Raw genomic sequence first — 16342 nt, 5'->3', positions numbered from 1 at the left:
ACAAGCTATTATTATTATAATGGAAGAACAGGCAGCAATACACTGGGACGTATTGAAGAAACAGATGATTAAAACAATTATTTATGATTAATCTTGCACAGTAAAGCTTAATTATGCAAATGCACAGACACAAGTTCAGTAGCAACCTTCTCTTTGCTTCTGAGGAAATCTTCATCTTGCAATTTTTAATGTTCAGACCTTTCTCTAACAATATGTACAACAAACTGTCGACCTCAAAAGGAACATAAAACTGATATTTATAGTACTGAAAAACTTAAAGGATGTTTTATTAAATTATATAGCAAATATAGGCAATTCTAGTTATTATGGTTTAATGCACGTTCAAATATCATACATTACAAATTATCAATTTTATTTTCAATTATCAATTATAAAAAATATTTATTTTGTTCCTCTTGATCTCTCTGAATTGATATTTTCACCATGAAAGAACTGCTGTAGAGTTTCTGCATTCAAAAATTCTAAAATCTTTGCAGCTCAAGAAGAGACCATCAATAAAACACGCTAATTTTCTAACAAACTTGCTTTTTCTTAGTTACTTTTCACAGACATTTAAAAGAGATAGCAGAACACATAATTACTTCTTTTCAACAGACTTAATTGCTTGCACTGCTTCTACTAATAATCATGAAAACTATCTTATTTTTTTTTTACAATTGCCACCTGTAATTGTAAGAAACCACTGAAGTAAAAATTCACTGTAAAGAACAGTCCCTCAAAGCATCCTCTGAAGATCTCCCTTTTCATTATTCTGAATGCTTTAGTTTATTTACAGTCATTTGCTTTGGTAAGAGTCTCACTAATACTAATAATTTTCTTTCCAGTTCAAAGCAAATTAGTTGAGTGGACCCAATTTATTTCTACCTCAAGTAATGCAAGCTTAGGAATGAGAGCAGCATTGGTTATTCAGATTATCTATTTTAACTTTGTGACAACAGCACTGGATCTATCATTTTAATGTAGTTTCTTGGTAGCCTCATGTCAAAATCTGAGGTGCAAATTACAATTTTAGGTTAATACAACATCTGCAAAATACATGAAAATGCTCTACTCTTAAACACAAAAGAGTGACATGCTCTATGACTCGCTAACTGAGGCTTTATTCTAGAGGAGGTGAAATACTAAAACCCAACATTCACTGATATAAGTCAATGAAAATGCTATGCATTTAACACACTATTTCTTTTTGAAAAAGATTTCTTTTCCATTATTTAGAAGTATTTTTGTCTTAGCAAAGCTTTAAGGTTGAAAATTTCTTCTGCAACAAGTTCCATTCAAACAACGGATTGCATTTGTATTTATGGGACTGACACACCTCAAATCTATTTTAAACTGTTAAGTGTCTTTGTCACAAACTAAAAAACAAGTGCATCTAATGCAAGTAGTTGTAATACTTTTCATCAGGTTTCTTTAATTTTAAGGGGTTGAATTTCAGGATGGCAGTTTCAGGATGGCAGTTTTCACTTCTAATATTCTTTCACATTTTATTCTGCCTGCAAGATTGCAGGGGGAATGCTTATTTGTTTTTGCACCAATTTTGTACATAATTTTTACTTGGTGTATCATCTTCAAAATTAATTTAATCTTCATGAATGAGACTATTATAAAGTGTTAATGGGTTTCCTGGAGACCTGCTGATTACATTGGTGCTATCAGGGTTCAATCAGCTATTTTTACAGCCTACTCAGTCATTTTAGGTTTCTAATTTGCCTGCTACTTCAAGATTTCTTGACAGGTCTTTTCAAGTAGTTATATTTCCCCTTTCCCCTCCCATTCCACCTAATTGATTTTAGAAGCTCTCATAAACATCAGAAAGTTCACACTGGTAAACACTGTGGATAGTGGGGTCTACGGAGAGAAACTCACAGACACAACTGGTGATTACAGCAGTGAACTAGCAAAACATTATACTGCACAATACTTATATTATTTTAAAAAGCAGCTTTTAAACTAAAGCAGACACATAGTTATCTAAATTAAGTCAGAAGTAAGTATCTTCAGTGAAGCAAGACAGCAGCTTTCCACAGTCACACAGCTGACTGCATGTACCTTTACACATACAGTTCTTTCTACAGGTCTGTGATTGTTAATTACCTGAAATACAGTGTGCCTCAAAGGGCTTTCTATAACTACTGCTCCTAGGAATATACTGTTCCAGCTTCTCTTAATCTTGAAGTCAGTAGTATAAACTATCTTTTTCCTCCACCTTTGAAAGATGCTACATGACTACAGCCCTGGGACATGTAATTGTTAGCAAAAATAAATATTTAGGTAAATAAAACTGATTTCATGTTTCTTTTCCTACTAGAAGGAAGTAACACTGTGGATTAAGACTGACTTGATAAATAGCAAGAAATAATCAGATGCTCCAGAAACACTAGAGAAAGCAGTGTAACAAGTTGGAAAAACTTCAACTTGCTTTCTGAAAGAAAATAAGCTAACTGAAACAGGAGTAGTAAGAGTGGAGTAAAGATTAATAAAAAGCAAAATTCTGTAAGAGCCTGGGTAAGGACTAGAAGTATTTCTTTAAATAGAGGTTTTCTGACCAGAATCTTGACTTCATTCAATACAGCAATTAATTTCCAATTAACTCAAATGACAAATCAATGCACAACATTCACAATCACAATACACTGCCAATACATAATATTTTTTGAAAGATGACTCTTCAAGAATGTATAAAGGATTAAAAAAGCTACAAAAGAAATCCAGAGAAAAAGAACATCTTAAGACTTTTTCAAACTAATTCCCCATTTGGTTGAAAAAAAAATTAGAGATGACCCTTCCCAAAACCTTCATTTTATTCCAAAAATGTAAAGTACAGCTAAGTGCAAAATCCAAAAACTGCAGTTCTCCTGTTACAAATCAATAAGAAAAAGTGGGTATTGGAAAGAAATGCAACAGTATGCACAGCAGTCCACAGTCTGACAAACACTATATTTGATTTTTTAAAATATGTCATTTGCATATACTGTGCACTTTGAAAGCTGAAAACAATTTTTATTCTGCCCCGGGACATTAACAGTAGTCATGACCTCTACAAACCAATTCTTTTTCATATCAACCAGTGAAATCCCTACTTGCCTAAAGGCAAATAACCACTGGATGGCAGAATCTGTTTTTTTACTGAAGGTGAACAAGATGCAACACTATTTAGCTTTCTGTTGCTCAGGTGATTTATCCCTAGAATTCTGCAAAAAATCAGCAGAAGTTGAAGGAGAATACAATCTGACTACCTCAACAAATGTAATTGTATGCCATTTTTATATATGCCTGAATCAATGTGAAAGAGCACAGAGAAGCAACTCCTTCCACTAACCAGATGATGATACTAAAGGCAGCTCCGATATGAATTTATAAAACCTTTACTTCAGTAACCTTCCCATTTTTTTCCCAAGGAACTTACTATTACAACTATTGCCTTTATGAGTAAATGAGATTGCATTTCATTAAAATATTCCAAATGAGTCATTTCATTAAAATGCTATTTGTGTGTTGGTGCCCCTAACAGCTACTTAAAAAAAAAGGACAAAACTGTTGTCATTAATGACTCATTAATGAATAAAGATTCAGTCTGCTGACAAGATACAGCTCAGAAAAACAACCAGCTGGTTTCACAACATGGTAGGAACAGTGTCTGCTCTAAACAGCAGTGGCCATAAGCACCTTAGACAAGAGTTTTAGGCACACATTTGCCATGAACCTTGCTGTCCTATGGTTTACTAAATAAGATACAGAAGATACTCACTTTTTCCCAAGGCATACCTCTGACAGGTGCTCTCTATGGTCTACACCACTCTCCCTCACACAGAACAAAGGGAGGGTAACTACTAGTACTAACTACAAGTTCTGTTAAAATCTGAGATCTTTTGCTTTCCCTATCACTTCATGTATTAACTCTAGTTGACAGAAACAGTTTGTCAGATGCAATTACTCTCACAAAGTTTCACTTGGTGGCTCAATAAGCCAATTAAGTCTACTTCAAGGTACAACACCAGTATTTCAGTAGTAGCTTCTAAATTCAGTGTTGCCTTGCACAGGTATGGTATAATATGTCTTATCCAAGCTATCCAGAGCAACACTAGGAAAAAATATAGCCAGATTTAATTCTTAGCAATTTATCTAGAAAAAATTAGTATTATCTTCCTTAGAATTATCATATCATATTGATTTATCTACAGGTTATTCTCTATAATTCCCATTCTAAAAGAGATTTTGTCTTGTTGACAGTTATTTTCCCAGTTTTCCTGTAATACGACACAAATTTTCTCATGGCCTGAAATAAAGAAATGTTAGTCATCTGACCTATTCCATTGCATACAAGAAATGTTCTACAAAGATGAATACTTATGTTGTACTGTTAGAAAATAATAAGATTAGTGCCCATTTACGATAAAGATAATCCACTGCACTCATGAACTGGATTTAGCTTTCACCATTTTCCCTACTCATGGGCTTAATTTTCATGTAGATATATTCTAATCAAATCATCTTATCTATTTCAGATGCAACAAGTCCAATTCTGCAGTCAGTTCTGCTGTACTTTCAGTTAAAAAGAATTAAACTGGTCCTAGCCTGACTAATCCATGCTCTTTTACAGCAAATCCATGAACCTCAGGAAATTAAATCCACATGTCCCTTGTCATGGCATGTAAATAATCTCTAGGTCATCTTTCCCTCTTTCTTTAGTATGGGATGCTGTGGTTAAAACATGTATCTCTGCATACTCACGTTTACACATGCAAATATATACATATGTATACAGGAGTATCTACACATACACATTTTAATAAATACATCCTCTCTATTCCTTTAAATTATGAACATTTAGTAGTGTGCTGACCTGCCATACCCCTGCCCACCTCCCAATTTCTAATTATGCATGTATAGAATCATAGAATGGCTAGGGATGGAAGGAATCTTAAAGATCATCCAGATCCAACTCCCTTGCTGCATGGGCAGGGACACCTTTCAGTAGATCAGGTTGCTCAAGGGCCCATCCAACCTGGCCTTGAACACTTCCAGGAAGGGGCCAGTTACAACATCCCTGTGCAACCTGTTCCAGCATCTCAACAGCCACACAGGAAGGATATTTTTTCCTAAATTTCCCCTCTTCAATTCTGAAACCATTTCCCCTTGTTCTCTCACTACACACCGGTGTAAAAAGCCAAAATTCAGATTGCTTGTAGGCCCCCTTCAAATACTGGAAAGTCACTATAAAGTCACCTCAGACTGAACAACCCCAACACTTCTCTAGGCTGAACAACCCCAACTTCCTCAGCTTGTCCTCACAGGGGACATGGTACAGCCCTGTGATCATTTTTGTGGCTCTCCTCTGGACAGGTTCAAGGAGCTCTATGTCCTTCTTATGTTGAGGACTACAGAACTGGATACACTACATTAGGTGGTGTCTCACAAGAGCAGAGCAGAGCAGGTCACCTCCCTTGACAAACAGTGTGTGCTTCTTTTGATGCATCCCAGGACACAGTTGGCTTTCTGGGCTGCAAGCACACACTGACAGCTCATGTTAATGTTTTGGTCCACCAACAACAATCACCCCCAAGGACTTCTCCTCAGGGATGTCCTAAATCCCTTCTCCTCCCAACCTACATTCAGGCATGGGATTGCCTCGTTAAATGTACACACTTACAGCATTTTTGTGCCAGTGTAAATCATCTTCTGAGGATACACCCCAACATAAACATAGGCAGTGTAAGTCTGCAAGTATAAACTTAGGGACTTTGACAGCCTCCCTTTCCTGATGACACTTTTAATATACTGCTGCTTTCAGGGAGGCAGTAGCTCATGAGATTTAAGAACAATAATAAATCAAGAAAAATATTACTATAAATACTATAAAAAGAAGATTATTTTTATATTATCTTAGGAGTATTATTTGAGTATATAATTTCCTACCTGCCCCAAAGACTAAAATGTTGTCCTTCAAGGTACAAAGGCTCCTTTAAGCAAAGGCTCAAAACATGTAAACTGCATGACGTTTGGATCTGCTCCACTTACCACCAAATTGTATGAGGGAGATTTTTTTTGACTTAGGGAAACAATTCTTGTTGCATATACAAAGAAAAAAACATCATGTAAGTGTACCTAAGAGAGTTTAGGATTGGTTTTGGGCCGAAATCATCATTACAATTTCTTAAAGTATACACAAATTATGTCTCATCCAAAGTGTAGTACCAGAAGAGTTATGTGCTGTAAAGGAGGTTTGGAGTAAAACATATTAGACAGATGCAAGTAATAAAAGGTGTCAGAGAACCAGCAACTGTTTTCAGAGCTGTATGTGCTATGAGTGTCTAGACAAGACATAAAAGCAATTCTTGAACAATACAGCCATCGATGTCACTATTAGTGGTAAGCACAGATCACAGAATGAATTACGATGGAGATCATCTAGTCCAGACTCCCTAGCTCAAAGCAGGGTCACCTACATCAGGTGACCCAGGACTGTGCAAATATCTCCAAGAGTAAAGACTCCACGACCTCTCTAGGCAAGGTGTACCAATTGCATAGTGTCAGGGTTTAACACTGGCTCGGCAATTAAACCACATGAGAGATGCTCTCTATTAATCCCCCTTTCCTTCCTAATAAAGAAAGGAGAGAGAATAAGGGAGAGAGACTTATGGGTTGGGAACTAAACTACACAACTTTAATCAAACAGTAATGATAAATAGGAAAAATTACTAAATATATACAAATATACAGGAAAAATGGTACCATGTTCCTCCCCCTTTTCCCCCAATAACTCTCACGTCATCAGCGAGGCTGCAGGGCAGCCCTGGGAAAGTCCAGGCTGGACTCCTGGAGTCGGCAGCAGTCAGGAGCTGGAGGCAGGAACACACAGATTCAGGCTGGCAGGGATCAGGAGCACAGGCAGGGGAATGGACACAATCCTCCCAGGATGCTGAAGCAAACAGGGACAGGGGAAGAAGGGGAAGCAGGAAGGGAAGGAAAAGGGGTTTGACCCTTGTGATCCCTCAAATTTACACTGAGTATGACCTGTATGGGATGGAATACCCTGTTTGGTCAATTCTGGCATCTATCTTGTCCATTCCTCCCCAAAGGAGGGCTGCAGATGTGACCTTTTACTCCTTCTCTCCTTCCAGAGGGCAAAATGTTCCTCAGAGCTGAGCAGTGTCCCTGGCTCTGCACACCAGTCTCTGGCTGTAACTATAAACATTGAGTGTTATCAGTCCCAGAAGCAGACACTGTCTGAGAAACTTGCTCTTAATTTCAGCAAGTGTAGCTACTTACAAGAGACTTAGCTGAAAGCAAAAGTACAAGACAGAAAATTACCCTTATCCTGGCCCAAACCAGGACACATAGTAAAAAATTACATTCCTGTGCTCAGATAAATCTTGTGTTTTAATTAGTTCCCATTGCCTCTGATGCTGTCACAGGGCAACCACTGAGGAGAGTCTGTCTCCCTCTTTGTTAATCATTCTCACTTCAGGTATTTACACTTGTAACATTCCCCCTGAGCCTGCTCTTCTTCAGCTTTCTTAGCTCTCCTCACATGAAAGATGCTTCAGGCCCTTAACTAGATTAAGAAGACAAAAGAAATACTTAAAAATGACAGATAATGAACCATAAAGACAAAATTACACTCTGATGTCTGATAGAACACAGAATCACAGCTCATGAGACTGTCCTGAATATGCTTTTAATTTAAATTAAACAATCTTTTAGAAAACGATGGAATCTTGATTGCTAAAATTATCACTACATTCACTGGTTAATGCAATAGGTATTTTAAGTAGCAGTAGCCATCAAAAACCAGGGAAATTTTCATACTTTCAAGTTATATTGGTGCTGTTAAACTCAAAGCTAACATTGAAAAGTTTTCATAGATCCTGACAGAGAGGTCAGAAGAATAAAAAAGTATCCTGAGGGGTAATAAATAAATTAATTAAATGGATTATACATGAAAGGATTAGCTCTGCTTAGAGCTATCACAGCACACAAACTATGAAAACAATTATGGTTTTATTTTCTGTGAAATACTGCTTTTAAATCCATTTGCCTTCCAGGTTTTCAGACTCCATGTTTGCCAAGATACCGAAACTTATTTTTTCTGACAGTTACTCAGTTCTCAGAAATGTGAGAATTCTGGAAAGCTCATAACAGCAAATGCTCTTAGAGAAAAAATTTTTCATTAGAGAAGAACCAGTCTCCATCCAGACAAAATCCAGAACAGTGCCATTAAAAAACAGAATACAGTGGAATCCAGTGGCATCTTAGCCTCCTACTAACTGTGTTAACATAGGCACTCCTTGAGATAAACAGTAAAAAAAAAAATAAATCAAAGAATAAAAAAAACCTATGCCTGTCTGTTTGTTTTTATATTTTAATCATCAGTCTTACCATCTGCTCTCTTGAAGAAAGATCTATTCAAAAGCAAGAGCTTTTAGGGAAAATATTTAACTTCATATATGACAGCTAAGAGCATGTCTGATGTAACTTAAAATAACCTTAAAGGCTACATTGGAAAGGAAACATTGCCACCAACATTATAACTATTCTCTTGACAAGCTATGCTATACAAACTGCAGCAGTCATACCTTTTCTAGGGATTAGTTAATTAATCAACCACTGATTTATATTAAAAATACAACTTTGAGACATTTTCTTTTGTTCAATGTATAGACTAAAGCCAAAGACTATAAACAAAGCATCTATAAACCCAAAATCAGTTTGATGGAAATGAGGAGGAAGCAGCATAGTGCCAAGGCTTTCACTGCTTTGAATTAAAACACTGAAACAGCTCGGGGAACCTCCTCCCCTCACTGGGAGAGAATTATTGTGTTACTTAGCCTAGTTATAATATGACAAAAGATTATAGACAGAACACTTATACCCTCTGGTAATTTCATTTGAGGAAGTGGATAACTTAGTGTTTCAGAAAGATTTTTCAGAAAAGCAACTTTTTCTACAGCATAACAAATGTTCATAAATGTTGGCATCCAAATAGACACATAGAAGACAGTCTGATTTCACTGACACTACTGTAAATTCAAAACCATCTTAAATCAAGGGAATTATTCCAGATAATAGCAGTGAAATGGAGATCAGAACACAGCCCTCTCTTAGAGCTTTCTGATGCGATTTGTGAATTACACACAAAAATTACCTTGAAGTATGCAGCTGGTAGGAAAATAGCAAAATGAAAATTGGTGACAGTTGTGGCATTTCCCAAGAGTATCAGAAGTTATATAAAGATAGAAGGATTTGATTTTAATTTGCTCACATTTCAGCCATATTAATAGTATCAAATAAAGAGTTTCTTTCCCTTAACATTTTAGAAGAACTTAATGTTATACAAAGCTAAGAGTACGGAAGAGTGAAATACAAACACTCTATGAAACTTTAAACATTTCAAATGCTGTTACCCTTAACAGCAAGGTTCCTCCTGGACTGCTGTGTATTGAGAACTCCACTACCACCACCTCCCAGGTTCTTCTAGACGGCTCTACGACTACACTGATGTTTATATGCCATGGACTACTCTGCAGGTTTTGCTTTTTTTCTATTCAGAGAAGACTCTCATACTTTGTTATGCTTGTACATAATTAAACCAGACTCCTAACTCTGCTGATGGCATGATGTTCCCTTAACTTATTTCCCAGGGAAAAGACAGTGCATCTCTTTAAAGGGAAATCACTGTCACAAACCTAACTGTTATCAAAGAGTTGCTACAAAAATGTCTTTTCTAATTGATCAGCTATGGACACTGCAACACAAAGTTGCAACCCAACAAATAAGAAGCAATAATGACAGCATAGTTAAAGGAATTACATAAGTTATGGCCAGTGGTAAGAAAAAATATTCACTAATGCACGCACAGCATAAAAACTGAAGCACTTTTATGCAACCAATATAAAACAGTTTTCACTAATTTTTCCCAAATAAAGAGATGAAAAAATAAAAACCAGAACAAAAAAACACCAGTGGTGTTCCCTAGGGCTCAGTTTTGGGACCAATCTTGTTCAAAATCTTCATAAATGATCTAGATGAGAGGACTGATCAAGTTCCTCATCAGATTTGCAGATGACAGCAAATTGGGTGGAAGTGTTTATCTGCTGCAGAGTAGGAAGGCTCTGTAGAGAGACCTGAACAAGGTGGATCAATGGGCCAAGACCAACAGTATGAGGTTTACCAAGACCAAGTGCCAGGTCCTGCATTTTGGTCACAACAATCCCAGGACATGCTACAGACCTGGGGAGGAGTGACTGGAAAGCTTCCAGGCAGAAAAGAACCTGGGGGTGTTGGGTGACATTTGGCTGAATACGAGCCAACAGTGTCCCCAGATGGCCAAGAAGGCCAACAGCATCCTAGAATATATCATAAATAGTGTGGCCAGACAAGACAAGGGAAGTGATCGTGCCTCCTGTACCCGGTACTGGTGAGAATAGCTTGAGTACTGTGTTCAGTTCTGGGCCCCTCACTACAAGAAAGACATTGAGCTGCTGGAGCAAGTTCAGAGAATGGCAGCCAAGCTGGTGAAGGGCCTGAAGAACAAATCCTACAAGGAGAGGCTGAGAAAACTGGGAATATTAATCTGTAAAAGAGGAGGCTGAGAGGAGACCATACAGCTCTCTACAACTACCTGAAAGGAGGTTGTAGGGAGGTGGGTGCTGGCTTCTTCTCTCGTGTAAAGAATAATAAACTAGAGCAAATGGACTACAGTTTTATCAGGGGAGGTTTAGCCTAGGTATTAGGAAAAATTTTTTTACTGAGAGAGTAGTCAGGTGCTGGAACAGGCCACAGAGGTTATGGAATCACCTTCCTTACAGGTATTAAAAAAATGTGTAAGTGAGGCCCTTCAGGACATGCTCTAGTGGGCATGATGATATAGATACTGAAAGATACATTTTATTTACTGGGGGGAAGGGAGGGAAATGCTTATGGTTGGATGTGGTCATCTTAGAGGTCTTTGCCAATTGTGACAATTCTGTGATTTCAAATATTACAGTGTTTAAGAAAAAGAGGGAAAAAATCTGTGAACCACAAAGCTGGATTTCTTTGAGCTACATGCAGTTCACTGGGACAAAAAGTATCTACCTGAAATGCCTGGATTTTTATTGGTTGTTGGTTTCACTCAGAAAAATTTAAAATATAAATAAAAGTTACTCAATTTGCTGTCAGTCAACATTATTTGGAGTTTTGTCTTCCTTTGAAAGCAGATTTAAATCTGTCTCTAAGAGCACTTCATACTTCTCAAAGTATTCATATCTTTCAGTATTTGTATATTTAAATACATTAAAACCAATTCAATGTTATTTTATTCATACAAAGGCATCAGTTCAAACTGTTGAGGCAGAAACATATTTAGACTGATAATATTTTCAAACTAGTTACTTTAACTTACCCTTAACATATGACATAACTACTTCTTCCTAACAATACCTTACCAAACCGCAAGAAAGTAACAAAGTGCTCTGCAAGATAATTATAGCTCAAACTATAAATAATTTTATCACATCAGCTAAAAAATAAAGAATGGCAAACAGAAGAATATTCCCAGGAAAATAACTATTGCTGTCATAATCATTTTACAACTTAATTTTCCTCTCTATTTCAATTAATTTCACACTGCTGCTAACCAAGAAGGCAATACTGTTTTACAGTACAGCTGTTAAATGACATTTTCCTAAATTTTAAAGGTTTTTTTCTCTACAAGAACACAATTATTTTGTTCTCCCAAATCCCAGCTAAACTAGCAGCACTGACAGCAGTTTTTCTACCTGACCTACAGTAGGAAAATAAAAGGAAGGTGAGGAACAATGAACTTGTGTAGTAAGGTCACCAATGCATGGGAAAAAGAATAGTTCAAGTATCAAAAGACAAAGGTAAAACAGTTCTAAAATATATTTGGGAAATTTGTCTAATGAATTCCAATTGTGAAACATATCTTTTGAGGGCATCACCATCCATAATGAATCAATTACACTGTAGTAAAAAAATAAACATATACTCTACCCAAACCCCATGATATTTATCTCTCAAAGCAGCCCAAATATAAACTGTAAACCTATTCTTCAGTGGCATAATCTCTTCTGTACTGACTGCATCCATTAGTTAGACACCATGCACAATGTAGCTGAGAGTTTTGGCTGCCGTATCTAATCTGATTAAAACCAAACCGCAGGTAGTTATCCAAATGAAAAGCTCTCACAGGCTTTTATTGCTCAGAAGTAGTGCTCCTTTGCATCAAAAAACACCCCAGATTTTTCTTTTCTTTTCTTGAAATATTCAGAATTAGGTTCCTTGGTTAACTCTTTACACAAATCAAAATCCTGACAGGTAAAAGCAGGTACTTTGTCAGATTACTTCTAGTTACAGGCAGATGCATCTATTCCCAGAGTGGCTCAGCAGGTGCTTTTCAGCAGCTGGTGCCCTTTCCTGGTTTGCCTTTGTAAGGGTTCCCATCAGGTTTTCAACCATTTCAGAGGCAGAACTACACAATATGCACACAGTTGGCAGCTGTGTAGAAAATGAAACAGGCTTAGCATTTTATTCAAATCAGATGCAGTCAATTTTGCCTCATGCTAATATTAAAAAGTGCATTTCCCTACCATAATTACTATTTGCATGAAAAGGAGCATCCAAAATCCCAAATAACTGTATGAATATGCAACACTCACATGACAGTATCTACTAAATATTTTCCCCAGCAATTTTTGTTTAGTATATCATAAACAATCATGCTAGCTTAAAGAACAGACTAAAATAAATTCTCTATTCACCAGGGCAGATATTCTCTGTATTAAAGTTTGACCCAAGTTTCAATTACAACTTTACTAATGAAAGAACATTTGAAAATACTATTCTATATTCACAATTACTTTTTCTTGTTTTTCACATGTTTTCATATATAGTTTTATAGTATCAAGCCTTTGGAAGTAAAAATACAACAAAGACTGACACAACAAAAAGCACATTTATCAGTTTGTCATAGCTTCCTTGGCATCAACATATCTGGTGTTTTAAATGTGGCTTGTTCACATAACACAACCACCAAACTTCTAAGATGTTAAAAGCCTCTTACGTGAGTATTTAAAGAGATAAGCCAACACCATAAATAAATAAAGGCACCATGCATTATACAATATACTATCCTCAGTGTTTAGAAAATGATGTTTAAATAAAAAAGACAAAAACATTGATAATCTTAAAAAGAATAAAAGCACTACAAAATGTCTTCAAATAAACTGCACACGACACTACAACAAAGGTACCTTAAAGAACATATAAGAAGATCATATTTTAAGCAGTCAATTCTAAGACACTACAAGACAGGGAAAGGCATTAGGCTATAGCTGAATAGCAAGGAGATGCCTATATGCCAAAAAGAACAAAGAAAAATTTTCATCTTTGTGAAAAGTCATCTGAAAAATTTGTGTAGGTAAGACAGCACATACTGCAAAGAAAACCTTCATTTGGCTGGATTCTAAAGGAATCAAACATGCTCAGTGTCAAACCAAAGTAAATAAATCTTCTCTGAGCCTATCAAAAGTATACATCACAAGCTGTGGCACGGGTTGTTTTTTTTGAAATCAGGAAAACACTGTACAACCTAAAAATGTGGGTGCCAGTGGTTAGCTAGAAATTTCTCTAATAATCCCAGTTATGCAAAATTTAAGTAAGTATCTGCACTACTTCCCCATTTTTATGGATAATGATAAAAGCCTGTTTCCATTACTCTCTCTGAGTGAACGCTTTTCACTATAAATTTCTATAACATTTCTATAAAACAACATGCTTTTCAATGGTAACATTACAGTGATTCAATCCCCAACATCGTACCAAAGATAAAAACCACATCATATGAATACACCTAGGAGGACATAGTTTGAGCAAATAGAGGCTTAGATCTGATCAGTTAAATAACGTCCAGTTCTGAAACTCAGGAGTGATGTGATATATTTGCTTCCTTTACCTTTCACAGGGTCAGAGAATGTCAGGGGTTGGAAGGGACCTCTGAAGACCATTGAGCCAAACCCTCCTGCTAGAGCTGGACCTAAACTAGGGCAGGTCACTCAGAAATGCATCTCCATCTGCAATGGAGACTCCAAAACTTCCCTGTAACCATAACAATAAAGAAATTTTTCATTTCTTTTGTTGCTTCCTATCCCAAAAAAGTTGAACTATGGGCATTACATCCTCAATAGTGAATTGACACAGACTGTTTCAGTATGTATGGGCTGCTGCTCAGTGAATGCTGCTTTTTGCTCTTCATGAAATCTGATACAAGATTGTTCTTTGGTTCTTGTCTCTCTCCAGTTATTCGTCATCTTTCTCTCTTTTTTCTCTGGGTCTGTTAAAAATATCTTTTAGTTTAAAAATCAACTCTGCATTAATAGGAGATATTTATATAATATATATAAATATATATATACACAAGAGCTCATATGTGTTATATACCTGTGTTAACATATAGCTAAAGATATATTTTATAAATTTTTAAAGAAATATTTAGAATTTATATTTAACTGTCATTCTTAGGTCTACAATAATCTTGGAGTGAGAACTGAAGAAGCACAATAGATTAAGGCTAAGACTCCATTCATGTCACACCTGCCTAATGCAGGGATGTTTTCAGAGAAAATTGTTTCAATTTCTCATCCTGTGTCATGAGACACACAAAAGGCTGTAATAGTGTCAAACACATCTTTTTGCCGAGACAAAAGTCACAGTTTTAAAATGCTAAGGGTATACCACAATCACTACTGCCCTGCACTACTGCATTTCAAAATGGTTTTTTTAAATAACTGTATAGGTTACAAAATAAAACCCTCTGGAGGACACCCATGAAATGGCTATGAGATGAGCATATTCACTGTGTTCAGCTCCTAAGAGCAAATATGCACCTGGGATGTGTATCTCAAGAAAAGAAATTGCATTATGGGTTTTGTAAGCAAACAAAATATCAATTTTTATTTCTTGCTTTCTTACTTATAGAACACCCTTGCTATCAATATCTTTGGCTGACACTTCCCCTTTGGGCTTTTTTGTGTTTTACTATCATTACTTTAAAAAAGAAAATTCTTATCCTCAGTCTACCTCATCCAATACAGTTTATTTTTTTCTCTCTCACTTCAGCAGTATCATAAATTACTATTCTGATGTTCTAGGAAACCTACTTTATCCATTTTGATACAGACTTCAGAGATGCAAACATACTCCCATTTCAGAAGAAAGTAAATATAGGTGGAACCATGTTTAGAATCATAGTCTCATATTACTGGATTAAATAATCCACCTGTAAAGTATCTCTGGATTATATATATATTCTTTCATTATCCATCTACTTCATTCTTAGTCTTCCCTTTTGGTGTTAGCTTTCAACTCATGGCTCTTAGACAGCAGTAGTTGTAATCCCTGATCCTCCCAAGCGTTGTTCCTAACAGCTTTGCCTTTCTGGATTTGGGACATACATGCACCACATTAAATCACAGAATTCAGACTTTCACATTTCACTTCGGAATTAATTCAAAGTTGTACTACAACATTCATAAAGTCCTGCTATCACTGCAATGTATCTGTACTCCAGTTACCATATCAAGTCTATCTGATATTACCATATCATAGAATTACAGAATGGTTTGTGAGGGAAGGGACCTTAAAGGTCAACAAGATCCAGCCCCCCTGCATGGGCAGGGACACCTCTCACTAGACCAGGATGCACAAAGCTTCATCCAACCTGGACTTAAACACTTCCAGGAATGGGGCATCAACAAGCTCTGTAGGCAACCTATTCCAGTATCTTACTATCTTACTACAACTCATGGTGAAGAAGATTTTCTTAATATCTAACCTAAATTTATCCTCTCTCAGTTTAAGATATACAAATAAATTCTCAAAACAGGAATATCCTGGTCAGGCCTTCTGGGCTGTGAGCACACACCGACAGCTCATGCTGAGCTTCTCATCTACTACCACCCCCAAGTCCTTTTCCTCAGGGCTGCTCTCTATCCACTCTGCTCCCCAGCCTGTATTTGTGCCTGGGGTTGCACCAACTCAGGTGCAGGACCACCACACTTGGTCATTTTCATTAGCTTGGCATGGACCCACCTCTCCAGACTGTCAGGATCCGTCTGCTCTGGGTGGCCTGCCTACCCTCTAAGGTGTTAATTACACCACACAGCTTGGTATCGTGGGCAAACTTGCTGAGGGGACACTCTACCCCCCAGTCTGTTTCTCCAACAAAGATGTTAAACAGCACTGATACTTCCTTCCACTGAACACTGAACCACTGACCACAGCTCTCTAGGTGTGGCCCTCCAACCAATTATTTATCCACTGA

At 36.8% G+C, this 16342-nt stretch overlaps 1 protein-coding gene across 1 annotated transcript in view; it reads right to left on the bottom strand.

The window, feature by feature from the left end:
* ASCC3 (activating signal cointegrator 1 complex subunit 3) overlaps positions 1–16342 on the bottom strand; it is a 249751-nt gene that overhangs the window by 188541 nt on the left and 44868 nt on the right. The window lies entirely within an intron of this gene.

This window comes from Calypte anna, chromosome 3 (assembly GCF_003957555.1).
Source record: "Calypte anna isolate BGI_N300 chromosome 3, bCalAnn1_v1.p, whole genome shotgun sequence".
NCBI lineage: Eukaryota > Metazoa > Chordata > Aves > Apodiformes > Trochilidae > Calypte > Calypte anna.
This window is presented reverse-complemented; position numbering and strand designations above follow the sequence as displayed.